Here is an 11,808-nt window from a genome sequence, read left to right on the forward strand (position 1 = left end):
TTCTGGGTAATGTAGACTATTCTGCATAGTGAACTTTGGAAATGATCACATATTTAGATTACTAAAAAATGGCAACAGTACAGGGTCCTATGTACTTCAGCATAGCAGCACTGTGAATATTAATTTTCTCCACCTGATTTATAAGGAACAATGCCACATGATGAGACCAAACTCAATAAAAACCACCTTGGAGGGAAATCCTTCCAATTGATTATCACAATTAATCAGCCTCACTGCAGAGTGGTTAAACATTACAGGAGGGATCTTCTTTCGGACTTCTTAACTTAAAGCAATCACTCATAGAAACATTGTCCTAGGACAATTATCACTAAGTGACACCATAGATGTCCATGGGCTATGTGAGCATGTGAAGACTCACTGCAACACTTAAACAGATCTGAAAACCCACAAAATCATAAGGTGCTTTATTTCCCACAATGCGGCTGTAGCTTCATAATAATACATTTGTTAAACAACATGGAAGGACCTCCAGTAAAGTAACGACATTTAAAATAAGACGTATTGAAATATATAATAGCAAATCTTCCAATTTTTCTCATTCTCCATCTATAATATTTGTCTTACACTCTACAGCTTTACACTACTTTCACAAATGAAATATATAATTTACCAACTACCTGCATAACACCAACTACAACACACCTACAAAATTAAAAGTGCTAAGAATTAACATGTAGAAGGTAATTAAATTCTTTATTAGTTAATCTGCATTGCTACATTAGTTGAACACAATTAAGAGGTATACATGGATATACGCCTGCATTCAGTATTTCAGTAGTCAGTGTGTGTATTTCTAAACCCATAAGGTATGATTCTGTTTATCATCTAAATATATTTCTCCGATTAGCTGTGTTTTTATGAAGTAAATGTATGCTTTAGTTTTTTTGTCTTACTAAATTGATAGGTTTAAAGTCTCTAGGTGAAAAATGTGAACATTTCAGTTCAATATACATTTAGTGTTAAACATTCAGGCCCAGATTTACTAAGGTATATCACCAGTGATAAGCCACACAAAGTGATGCAAAGTGGCATATGATATTTATTTAGCAGCGCAAAATACATTTTTTGCTGGAAAAGTGCCATTTTCTTAGCTCGACAAGCACTTTGTGCTACACTCTGTGCATGTGTTAGCGAGGTGTTTTTTGGGCAATGCAGCACAAAAATATAGGTTTTGACACAAAGCCGGATTTAATGAGATCAATATTTGCATCAGAAACTAACACATCCACGAAGCAGAGGCTAAGAAGGAAAAATGTTTTTGTTTGGCAAAAAAATGGATTCATTTTTGTTTACAGAGTTTTATATAGCACAAACTTGGCACGAATCGGGGATCAGAGCACTTTACTAAGCACCAGTTGCATTACATGAGGACACAGTCAACTTTTTGTTAGGCATTGGAAGATTAAATGATTTGCCCAGAATCACAGGATGTTCAGCATCATTGCTGAGACTCAAACCCAGTTCCACATATTCGAGGTCGACGGCCTTAGCTGTTAGGGCAATTCCTCTCCCTTGTTGAAGTTCGCAGCACACATCCAGTGTGTGTGATCTGTCTTTCTTTGTCTAGATATAGTAATTTGTTCTGGAAGGATATGCTTCTAATACAAATCCTGTCCTAGACAGCGCACCCTGATCTGTGTGAGGGCTGTTCGCCACGCAAGGCAGCCTTTTACAATGGCAGGGCAGCTATTAATAGGAGTGGCAGGACAATGTAGCAGAAATGGATCTGTGATGTCTTTTCTCCGCTGTGCATCAACAAGCACAGCAAATTTGGCTATTGTTCTTTGTTGAGTGAAAAAGGATCAAACTCTATGTCATTTTAAATAATATTCACCTTGAAACAGTCATTGTCTATGCATTTCGCGTGCAGGTTAAAAGCAGTTTGAGAGCATTTTTTCAAATGTAAAAATTGCTTTTTAAGAGTCTGGTGCCTTTAATCATAGTTATTATCTTCTCTTGCCTTTACACCAACTTTGAAAATCTTGTATTCTCACTCTAGTCTTAGCAAATTGAGATGTTGTAGCCAAGTTCTAGTAATGGTGAAAGTTTTATTTATAATTTATTTTCTAAACAAAATTTGTACATTCTAAAAATCTTTTGAATTCAATTTGAGCTAACTTACTGACCACAGCAATTCACCTAACAGAGGTTAATATGGGGCAAAGCAATTGAAACCAATGTGGTCATCAAAAAGTATACAATTTACCTCAATCTTTTACAACTACTATTGTTGTTGCAAACCATTAATTGGATACTGACACCTTGAAGTGGGAGGTGACTGATTTCCAAAGGGGAAACTATCCACATGGACAGCTTCCCCTTTAGGAACCGTGTCAAGCCGTGTCACAGGGATTAAGCAGTAGTCTATAGGGCCACTGGTTACTCCCTGTGATGTGTTTTCAAGTGGAATTTTACTTAAAAAGCAGCACCTGCCCTTTAATGGAAAAAGGCTGCTTTAAAATAAATGTTTCACATTTGGGAAAACAAATTCAATGATGGTTGTTTGCTCACAGTGACAAGCCAGAGGGTGTCACAAATTGCAACACTTCAAATGAATTTAAATTAAACAGGTTATTTAGTTACAACCTACAAATGTACAATTTGAGATGTGATGCAGTGTAAAAGCTGATCTTTCTTTGCCCGACACATAAAACTATCTTAACAACGAAATACAAATTTGCACTTTGCACTCGTCTAGAAAAACAACATTGAAACTGAGAAAGTTGATGTACCAGCACCGTAAAAGTGTGCTTGACTAGGTAGAAACAGTAGGATTAATCACATAGTGAATTTAAGATATTTTAGTCACTGATTACCTAATATTCTTAACAAAGATGTCATGAAAACTAATGATGAAACTTAGCATTTCTATTGACTTCATTGAAGAGTGTCATTACAAACTTGACATTGGTGCAATTTGTGCACTCAATATGCTAGATGTCTGAAACTTTCAATATAAATGTCTAACATTATAAAGATCATTCATTTATAGAAACAATGTTATTTTAATGATTTTCAGAATTAGTTTACATGTTGCAACTTTTTGAAATTGTGGTAGGAGGCCACAATTAGAGTTGAACGTTTCTGTGTAACAATCCCTGACAACGTTATCAAATGCTCATATATGATGTGTTTGATTTATTTTTGTTATGCTAGTACTTAATTAGGAGTTTCATTTTACTAAATAAAGAATACTAACTTTAAAATATGTTAGAGATGTATTTTCTCCTCAGGCTGCATTATTTCATAGCCTTTTGCAATGAACTTTGATATGTTTCCTCAAATGTATTCACATTCTTTATGTGATATTCTTTAAGAGACAAGGGACTTTCTTACAACACCCCTTTGTGCATGAATTGTGGGAGCTCAACCTTTGAACTATATCCATGGAGAGCATCAAAGTAAATAAGCTTTTTGTCAACTAACCTGTGATGACTGAATGGACAGCCGTTTCTCATGATGTGCATGAGAAAATATGCTGGACTATCAATTTGTACCTGGATACCTTAAGAATGATCACGACAATCAGACCATTGTGGACCGACCATTGATCTAATAGTGACAAATAAGAACTATAAGAAGTGCCATTACTAGAAGGAGGGAGGCTTCTTCATTCACACTTTATGGACCCCAGCCTAGCTGCTGGACATCCTCTTTTATGCACTTGCCTATTTTCCTTGCTGATGAACTTGTCTGTTGGACGATCTGAAGCAGTTTGGTGAGAGACCAGACTTGAACTTTGCTGATTTATGTTCCGTTCCCCTTGCCCATGGACTTTTCCCCTAGTGAACTATGACTTGAGCCCTTTTTCCATGCTAAGAGAATCTTTTTGAATCTATCGTATTGCCTTTGTTGGTGTTTGAAATCTCTAATAATTTGGAACCATCCTTTTATGGGTGTATATATTTAACAATAGATTTACTTTGAATAAATGTGTGACTGTATATTTTGTGCTGTAAGATATTTGACTAACCTTCTTAACATGTTACTTATATGCATTGATTTTGGATCTTTAATACCATAACCAAATTATCTAAAATCAAGTCTTTATTTGTATCTTGATGTTCTTTCCACAGAAACTGTGTTTACAATTATCTGGTTGATTTTTAAATGCCTAATAGTGATAATCATAGATCATTTTCAGAACATCAGTTCCTTTGGTCGTTTGCTCTTGTTCTGTGTAGCCACCGCTGAGCTCTTGGTTTCTATGAAGCTTGGCAGACTAAGCTTCATTAGGAGGTTTGGTCTTCCAATTGCAATACTCTATTTTTACAGCATGGTTCTGAGAGTAATATATTTGAACCTGATATCCAGTTGGTGAGTTGGCTAAAAATTATTGGTCATCATTGGATTCAACATCCTGTTTTCTCAACCCTCATTATGACAGAGAAAGGCCCATTGGAGGATTATCGCCTGTGAAGTGAAGTATTGAATCTCAGTAAAACTTCTACCCATATGGGCCCAGTAGAAGTGTAAGGTTAAATTCAAAGTTTGTTGCTTCCTATGCAACAGAGCGGTACAAAAGGGGGTGGTGATGGATGGAGCATCAGAACCAATCAAACACTCACACCCAGTCAACAGATCTGGGTTTGATCCATCACCGTTCTTTAGCCCACTCTGCCACCCCAGTTCAGACATGGCCATATGCAAATCAGTCTGACCCTGTGCCTCATGGGAACAGTCCAGCCCGAACTGCCAAGCCATGCCTTCCCTAGACCGGAAACAAGCTTCCTAGGACCGGTTTCTGGCATTTCAGCCGTCTTCAGCCAGGCTTGCTTGAATCCAGTGGCAAAGTGAGCAAGGGACTCACGTCTGAGCATACCCTGCCAACTCATGGCGAACAAAGCTGTACAAAAGGGGGTGGTGATGGACGGAGCATCAGAACCAATCAAACACTCACACCCAGTCAACAGATCTGGGTTTGATCAATCACCGTTCTTTAGCACCGCTCCTATGCAACAGATGCAATTTATTCATATACAGGTAGCATTACAAATTGCACACTCAATCACAAAGCAATCAAAGGTGGAAATTGCAAATTCTGGTTTGCAAATGGCTGCTTTTACAGTGGGCCCTAGGGCACGCATGTTATGTTAAGTCATATGTACATTTTTAAAGATATATTGAACACAATTTCAAATGTGTTCTTGCTGTATTCTTTTCATACTATTTTGTATTACTAAATTAATATTATAACACGTTAACACCCATCTAAGTATGCGTTGCAATATGGATAACATTCTTCAGGAAATTATATCATTCAAAACACTTTAAAGTTAACTTGTTACCTAGTTTACATACATTGGTTAAATGCAAATTGCAAAACACCAGTCTTTCTATTTTGTTTTTTTTCCACTCCTTAGTCCATATTTGGAGTGATAACAGAAGAGGAAATGTAAAATGATTGCCTTGGGTACATAAAGTGTTTATAACCAACAAAGTTCACGTTTCTTAAATGTGTACATAGCATGGCACAGAATGTGCTCATTGTCATGATTCTAATACTTTATGCCATAGATATGTTGCTTTGTCTCACTTTTGTTTTAGTAATGGAAAACCTTTAGAAAATGAGTGTGCAACCAGCGGTTAGGAGGCCACCTAGACAGAACAGGGACACTGATCTACACAAAATGAGAGAAAGAGTTCTCCCAAAGGTTGATAATAGAGGCTGGTGCTGGATCTGTGTGAGGCACTCAGCATTATAGATCATGATGGTTTATTACATTGATTAAAGTAAGCATGAGGCCCCTTCGATGTAAGTATCAGTCATAAATATCTTCTAATAGATATGCAAAAGTATGCATTGTTCCCATTGAAACTGAGGTGCTATGCTTCATATTAGAATGCGTCACAGGACTCTTCTCTCCTCATTTGATTACCTACCCTTAGCACTAATGCTAACCTCATGACACACCCAACGCTGTAGGAAATGCTAACAAATTCCCTGAGCACATAGATCTGGTAGGCACTTAGGGTCACAGTAGTTGGACAAGCCAGAAAATGTATACTAGGCACAGGCCATTAAAGTGGATCTTCCTACTTACAGCAAGCTAGTGCAGAGCACTCCTAGTATGAGACATACAGGTGAAAAGGCATTCAGGCTCACCAGTTTTAACCTGTAGTATGCATAAGACGGGTGTAGCAGAGCCATTGCTATAGTCCAACTTGGAAGGTGTGCATGAGGCTTCTCTCGGAGCGGAGGATTCCTTTGAGATATAAAGTAAGGTCCTTCCTAAGAGGTGTAGGAGATAGGAACAAGATTTGCAAACATTTGTAGCCTCTGCACTTAGAAAGGCATCTTGTTCAAGGATGATTCCAATGATTCTACTCTGTGAACAAACCTAGATGAAGTCTGGTATCAATATCATGATCCACTTTATCTCTTCATAATTTACATCTTGTTACCCACTATCGCAATTATCTTTTTGCCTCAACCACTTCATCGTCTTCCTGACCCCTTACCAGATTTTATCAGCTCATTCAGAATGACATCTTACAACAAATGATTTTAATTTACAAATTATTACTAAACTGGAAAATCCTACGCACATAACCTCATCTAGACATGATGAGTGTCTCAGTTTTATTGATGACTGTATGATGATGAACCATTTCAATTCCTCCAAAACTACCATCCTCCAAGTACATGGCCCAAAAAACTGGAGACACTACCAGCAACATAAAGCGGACGGGATTAGACATCTCCAATTACCCATAAACTCCAACCTATCCCTAGTCCTATAAGTGAATGCAGTTACCATGGGTGCAGTCTACACAATGCAGACTCTTCAGTGCATTTTCCAGCACCACAGATAGCCACATAAATTGCTGGCCACTCACACCATTTTTTTGTGGTGGATAGACTACATAGACTACATAGCAGCTCCTTGTGTCCTACTGTGCAAAGGATTCAAAACACCACCTCAAAACTGTTACTAAATCCCAATTCAAAGGAACACATGACGCTAGTGCCCTATGCATTGCATTGACTACCCATAGTTAGATGTTCTGGGCCAGATACCTCATTGTATTACATTGCCCTTGCTTCACGCATGGTGTCCCAAGGGCAAATCAATACTTAAATCAGATTTAGCAAGCAACCCAAGACCAACTTGCATGGCCCTGAGTTGCTTTGTACATCTGGAGCAACGCAATGCAGTGCAAGTAGTTGCCTTGCGTTACTCTGCCGTGGGAAGGTATTCCATGGGTGAAGCGCTGCATGTTCCTACACATCCACCCATGGATCATGGCTGGTAAACCTGGGAATGCATCAAAATGCTTCGCCTTCCCAAGGGAGTTACAACAAGGAGAAATATCTTTATTCTTCCCGTTGTTTCCTCTGTCTAAGCGTGCTGCATTCTGTAGCACACTCAGAAAGAGGGAAAATGCCTGTAAGTATTGTTTTGGGCAGGAAGGTGTTCCTTCCTACACAAAAACCCTCCTGCAATGGTGCCTGCGTTTGAGCGCCAACGCAGGCAGAGAGCAGGAATGCCCCATATATTGTAAATATGACGCATTCCTGCCCTCTCTTTTTTACGCAGCGCAGCAAGTTGTCATGCAGCTTTGCACGTACTATTGACTCATCTGGCCCTCTGTATTTAAAGCACTATGCATAGGTCACAGAGCCATCTAGGAAAAAAGTCTGTGATTCAAACAAACTAAATTTTGTATAGATAGATGTCTTCAACTTAGCTGATGTGACAATGGCGCTGAGTACTGTCACCAGTGGGAGAGCGTCAGGCATAGACAAGGTCCCCGCAGATATTTTTCTCCGGGACACAGCCAAATAGAGTCAATACATAATGATTTTAGCAAATACAATTGCTCATGGAGCTCCGATCCCGTATACCTGGAGAGGGGCGGAGATCATCCCGATTTATAAAAAAGGAGATAAATCCTTACCCGGGAAATACAGGCCAATAAGCCTGATAGATTCAATCCAGAAAGTCGTAGCTCAACTTGTTTTGGCAAAAATTCAAACCTGGATTGATGATAATGGTATTTTGAGTCCTCTCCAGGCCGGCTTCTGGGCTGACATGAGTACTATTGATCAAGTATTCCGATTTATTTAAATTTATTGGTGGACAGTAACTCTTGGAAAAGGTAGCATTTATGCAGCCTTTGTTGATCTTAAGTATGCTTTCGGCTTGGTTTCACGGCCCAAACAGTGGAGGGTACTGCAGGAACCGGTCTGCCCCCATATCTACTTTTCTTAATTGTTCACCTTCATGAACATAACTATGCCCAAATTCGCTGGGGGGCCCAAGGAAACAAGACTGACCGGTTCCCAGTTGAGATGGGAGTACGCCAGGGTTGCATTTAACGCCTACATTATTCCAGTGACGGCCCGTGTAGGGCGTTTTACCGGGGTGGTGACGTGGTGCAGAGGAGGGGCAGGGTGGGGGGTTGCAAAATGCGGCAAACGGCCGATTTCAGGTAAGTTCCGAAAAAAATTGATAAAACAAATTTTGTTGCGCGCGCTGCATCGCATTTGGCGCTGCAGTGGGGAATCTCGGGATTGGGTGAGGCAGATCACTTCCACAAGATTGGTTGGCTACGCGACATCAGGTCCTTACTAACTAGTATGGGTATGCCATTACTGTGGGATGATTCTAGTGCCACTGAGTTCCCGCCCAAAAATGTAATTAAGCAAAAGTATTTGGAACTGATCGTGCAAAAAGCAAATAGAATGAGCGATGCCACCTCACTGACAGGGAAGTTCTTAGAAATAAAACCAAATCCATGCATCGAGGACTACTGGGACATAATTACTCAGCGGCTAGATCGTAAACTGTATTGTCAGTTTAGAGCAGGCTGCTTACCCTTGAAGTCCTTTACAGCTGCATGGTCTACTGCCGCCGATGACAAATGTCTAAATTTCACTGACACTGAAGAATCATACGCACATGTGCTGTTTGTCTGTCCTACGTACGCTGCACCCAGCAAAGCATGGTTGGCACCCATTTGTAGGTACATTGGTACTCACCTCTCAAGTATAGCAAAAAGAATATTGTGTTCTGATCCCTGAGTCCTGTACGCAGTATCAGTGGCAAAGTTTTTGAGATGGATGTGGATAGTTAGATCTAAGCTTCCTTAGTACATCGATGAATGAAGTCTCCTACCGCTAATAATAAGAAGCTATATTTTAATGCTGGGACACTTTTTAAATTATGTGCCAATTAACAGCATTCCTTTTGTCTATTAATGTGTCTGATTCTCTCTTTTTATTAAACTTTTTAATATATTGTATTGCTTTTTATACCTTGGAAATTGTTTTTATGTGAATTGCTTTTATGACATCTGTCGAATAAAGCTTATGTTGACTGACTGAACGAGATAGATAGACAAACAGATAGATAGACAGACAGACAGACAGACAGACAGACAGACAGACAGACAGATAGATAGATAGATAGATAGATAGATAGATAGATAGATAGATAGATAGATAGATAGATAGATAGATAGATAGATAGATAGATAGATAGATAGATAGATAGATAGATAGATAGATAGATAGATAGATAGATAGATAGATAGATAGATAGATTCAGATAAGGGTAGATAGATAGATAGATAGATAGATAGATAGATAGATAGATAGATAGATAGATAGATAGATAGATAGATAGATAGATAGATAGATAGATAGATAGATAGATAGATAGATAGATAGATAGATAGATAGATAGATAGATAGATCGATCGATAGAGAGAGATAGATAGATAGATAGATAGATAGATAGATAGATAGATAGATAGATAGATAGATAGATAGATAGATAGATAGATAGATAGATAGATAGATAGATAGATAGATAGATAGATAGATAGATAGATAGATAGATAATGAACTATGGTTGTTATAACATTGTGTGCATATCTTGCCCCGTGCATAAACCTTTTCAAAAAAATAATTTCGTTATGCGACAGTTCTAGTATGTCAGGCCGTAGAATGAGAGCAGTAACATTGGATGCGTTTGAATTAGAATATGAATGCGTGGTGAGCATGGTGTGTATTTTTTCCCTACAGTTCTCCTTAATCCCTTGTAATCTTTAGGTTGTCGTTTTCATCAACAATGCATGTTTGTATTGTTAAAATAAAAGGGTTGGAATAAAATAGATACAGGGCAGTAAGGCGGAGGGGTAATTCGATTCCAAGAGCCACAGGCTGAAACAAGAAAGGAATAATTGTGAGATCATGTGAACGTTCAGAGGGCCCTTGTGAGCCATTAATGCCCGGGATAAATGAGCTTGGGCTTTAATGCAAGACCTTGTAACTCGAGCAGCTCCTAATGCGCTGTGTGATCCTCCGACGCAGCTGCACGGTGGCCCTCACAGTGCAGAGGTACACACAGCCCACATGATAGTAGGCTTTCTGTCTCAGAACTAATGCAGGTACTCGAAGTTATTTCTATACATTATTTGAAAGTGTTATCTCTCTAACCCGCAACCCCGTTGCATTGAACACCTAAAGCATGCATTACATTTTGAAGGTTTCAGACAGCATCTTCTGTTTTTGTCGCGAGCTTTTCTCGCTGGATACCTTCTTCCTTCACAAAGTTTGGTATGTTTCATTAAATCCGTGCTCTTTCAACAGGAGGAGACCACACGCAGAGGGGCTGCACAAAGTCCCTTCAGTGTGACCAGGTCAACAACTTAATGCAGATGTCTTTCAAGTCAGTTTTTATTACAGCTGTATTATACCTTTTACAGTAGCCCACTCCTCTGCCGCTTTGACACCAGACCCTGCTTGATAAGAGCATTATTTGCTTAAAGGCGCCAGGCTGCCACCAGCACTAATGGGTCCTATAACAAAATAACATATCAGACACAATAGAGGTACAGTAGACTGGATCATATATATAATAGGGTCGGGAGAGATGCCATACCAACTACTGTAACAGATGTTAAAACCCCAGAACAGTATCAGCACAGCAAGTTATTCATCTTTGAAATAGTATTTGTTTTCATAAAAATATATACTTATAAACGAATTTGTATTTTTTCACCATTGCCATAATGCCAATGGATAATGCCATATAGGAAAACCTACAGATATATATCCCAAATGTCATTAGCTATTTCATGCTCTCGCAATACAAAACAAACCTGAAAAGTGCAAATTTATTTAACAACATAATAACAATCACAGCATCATTTGTAATCACATGTAATTCAATTTAAGTGAAAGGTTAATATAGTCAATCAATACTTAGTAGAATCTCCTACCTTCCAACTGTTCTCTTTATCAAAAATACAGCCCCTGTTTGGTACATTGGAAAAGTCTCTCTGATCTCCTTTGGGCACAAATCTATTTTATTGCTTTGATTCGTTTTCGAGTAGCCAATGAAAAAAGAGCACTGCAGTGGGGAATCTCGGGATTGGGTGAGAAAGAAATGAATTCTGCTGAAATGTGAGGAAATGCAAATGTTTTTGATTGAATCTGGGGGCTTCTTGTTCTACTCTTGGCTCTGCTCCAGGAAGGGAAAACAACTGAGGCTCTGAATGCAATTGTAGTGGTTGCTAATGTTCTGGAACAAGGGTGTAGGAGACAGCACAAAAGACCTGGCATTTCCTGTGCACCTCCTGGTACTTTCCAGAAATGCTTTTAATGGCATGTAAAGGAAAAATAGCTAGTGGTAATAATACCTAAGACAGTGCTACTCAATGTATCCATACTGGAAGAGGGAAACCTAAGATGGACCAGCCCTGGCAATTTAGCTGGACCGGCCCGGGAGGGATGGTGCTAGTGAGAAGCATCGGCAGTGGGGCGGGGTGCTAGTG

At 39.1% G+C, this 11,808-nt stretch overlaps 1 protein-coding gene across 2 annotated transcripts in view; it reads right to left on the reverse strand.

Moving 5' to 3' along the window:
* Window positions 1–11,322, reverse strand: part of OTOL1 (otolin 1) — a 77,925-nt gene extending 66,603 nt beyond the window's left edge. Inside the window, exon 1 of one of the 2 annotated variants that reach the window (XM_085635213.1) lies at window positions 11,254–11,322. The gene's annotated coding sequence lies outside the window, so the exon portion shown is untranslated. Of the gene's footprint in view, window positions 1–10,728; window positions 10,816–11,253 lie in introns of those variants that run through there. The other variant, XM_085635214.1, reaches the window with a different exon arrangement.
* Window positions 11,323–11,808: the final 486 nt, after the last annotated feature.

The sequence above is a fragment of the Triturus cristatus genome, chromosome 11 (assembly GCF_964204655.1).
Source record: "Triturus cristatus chromosome 11, aTriCri1.1, whole genome shotgun sequence".
In the NCBI taxonomy this organism is placed as follows: Eukaryota; Metazoa; Chordata; class Amphibia; order Caudata; family Salamandridae; genus Triturus; species Triturus cristatus.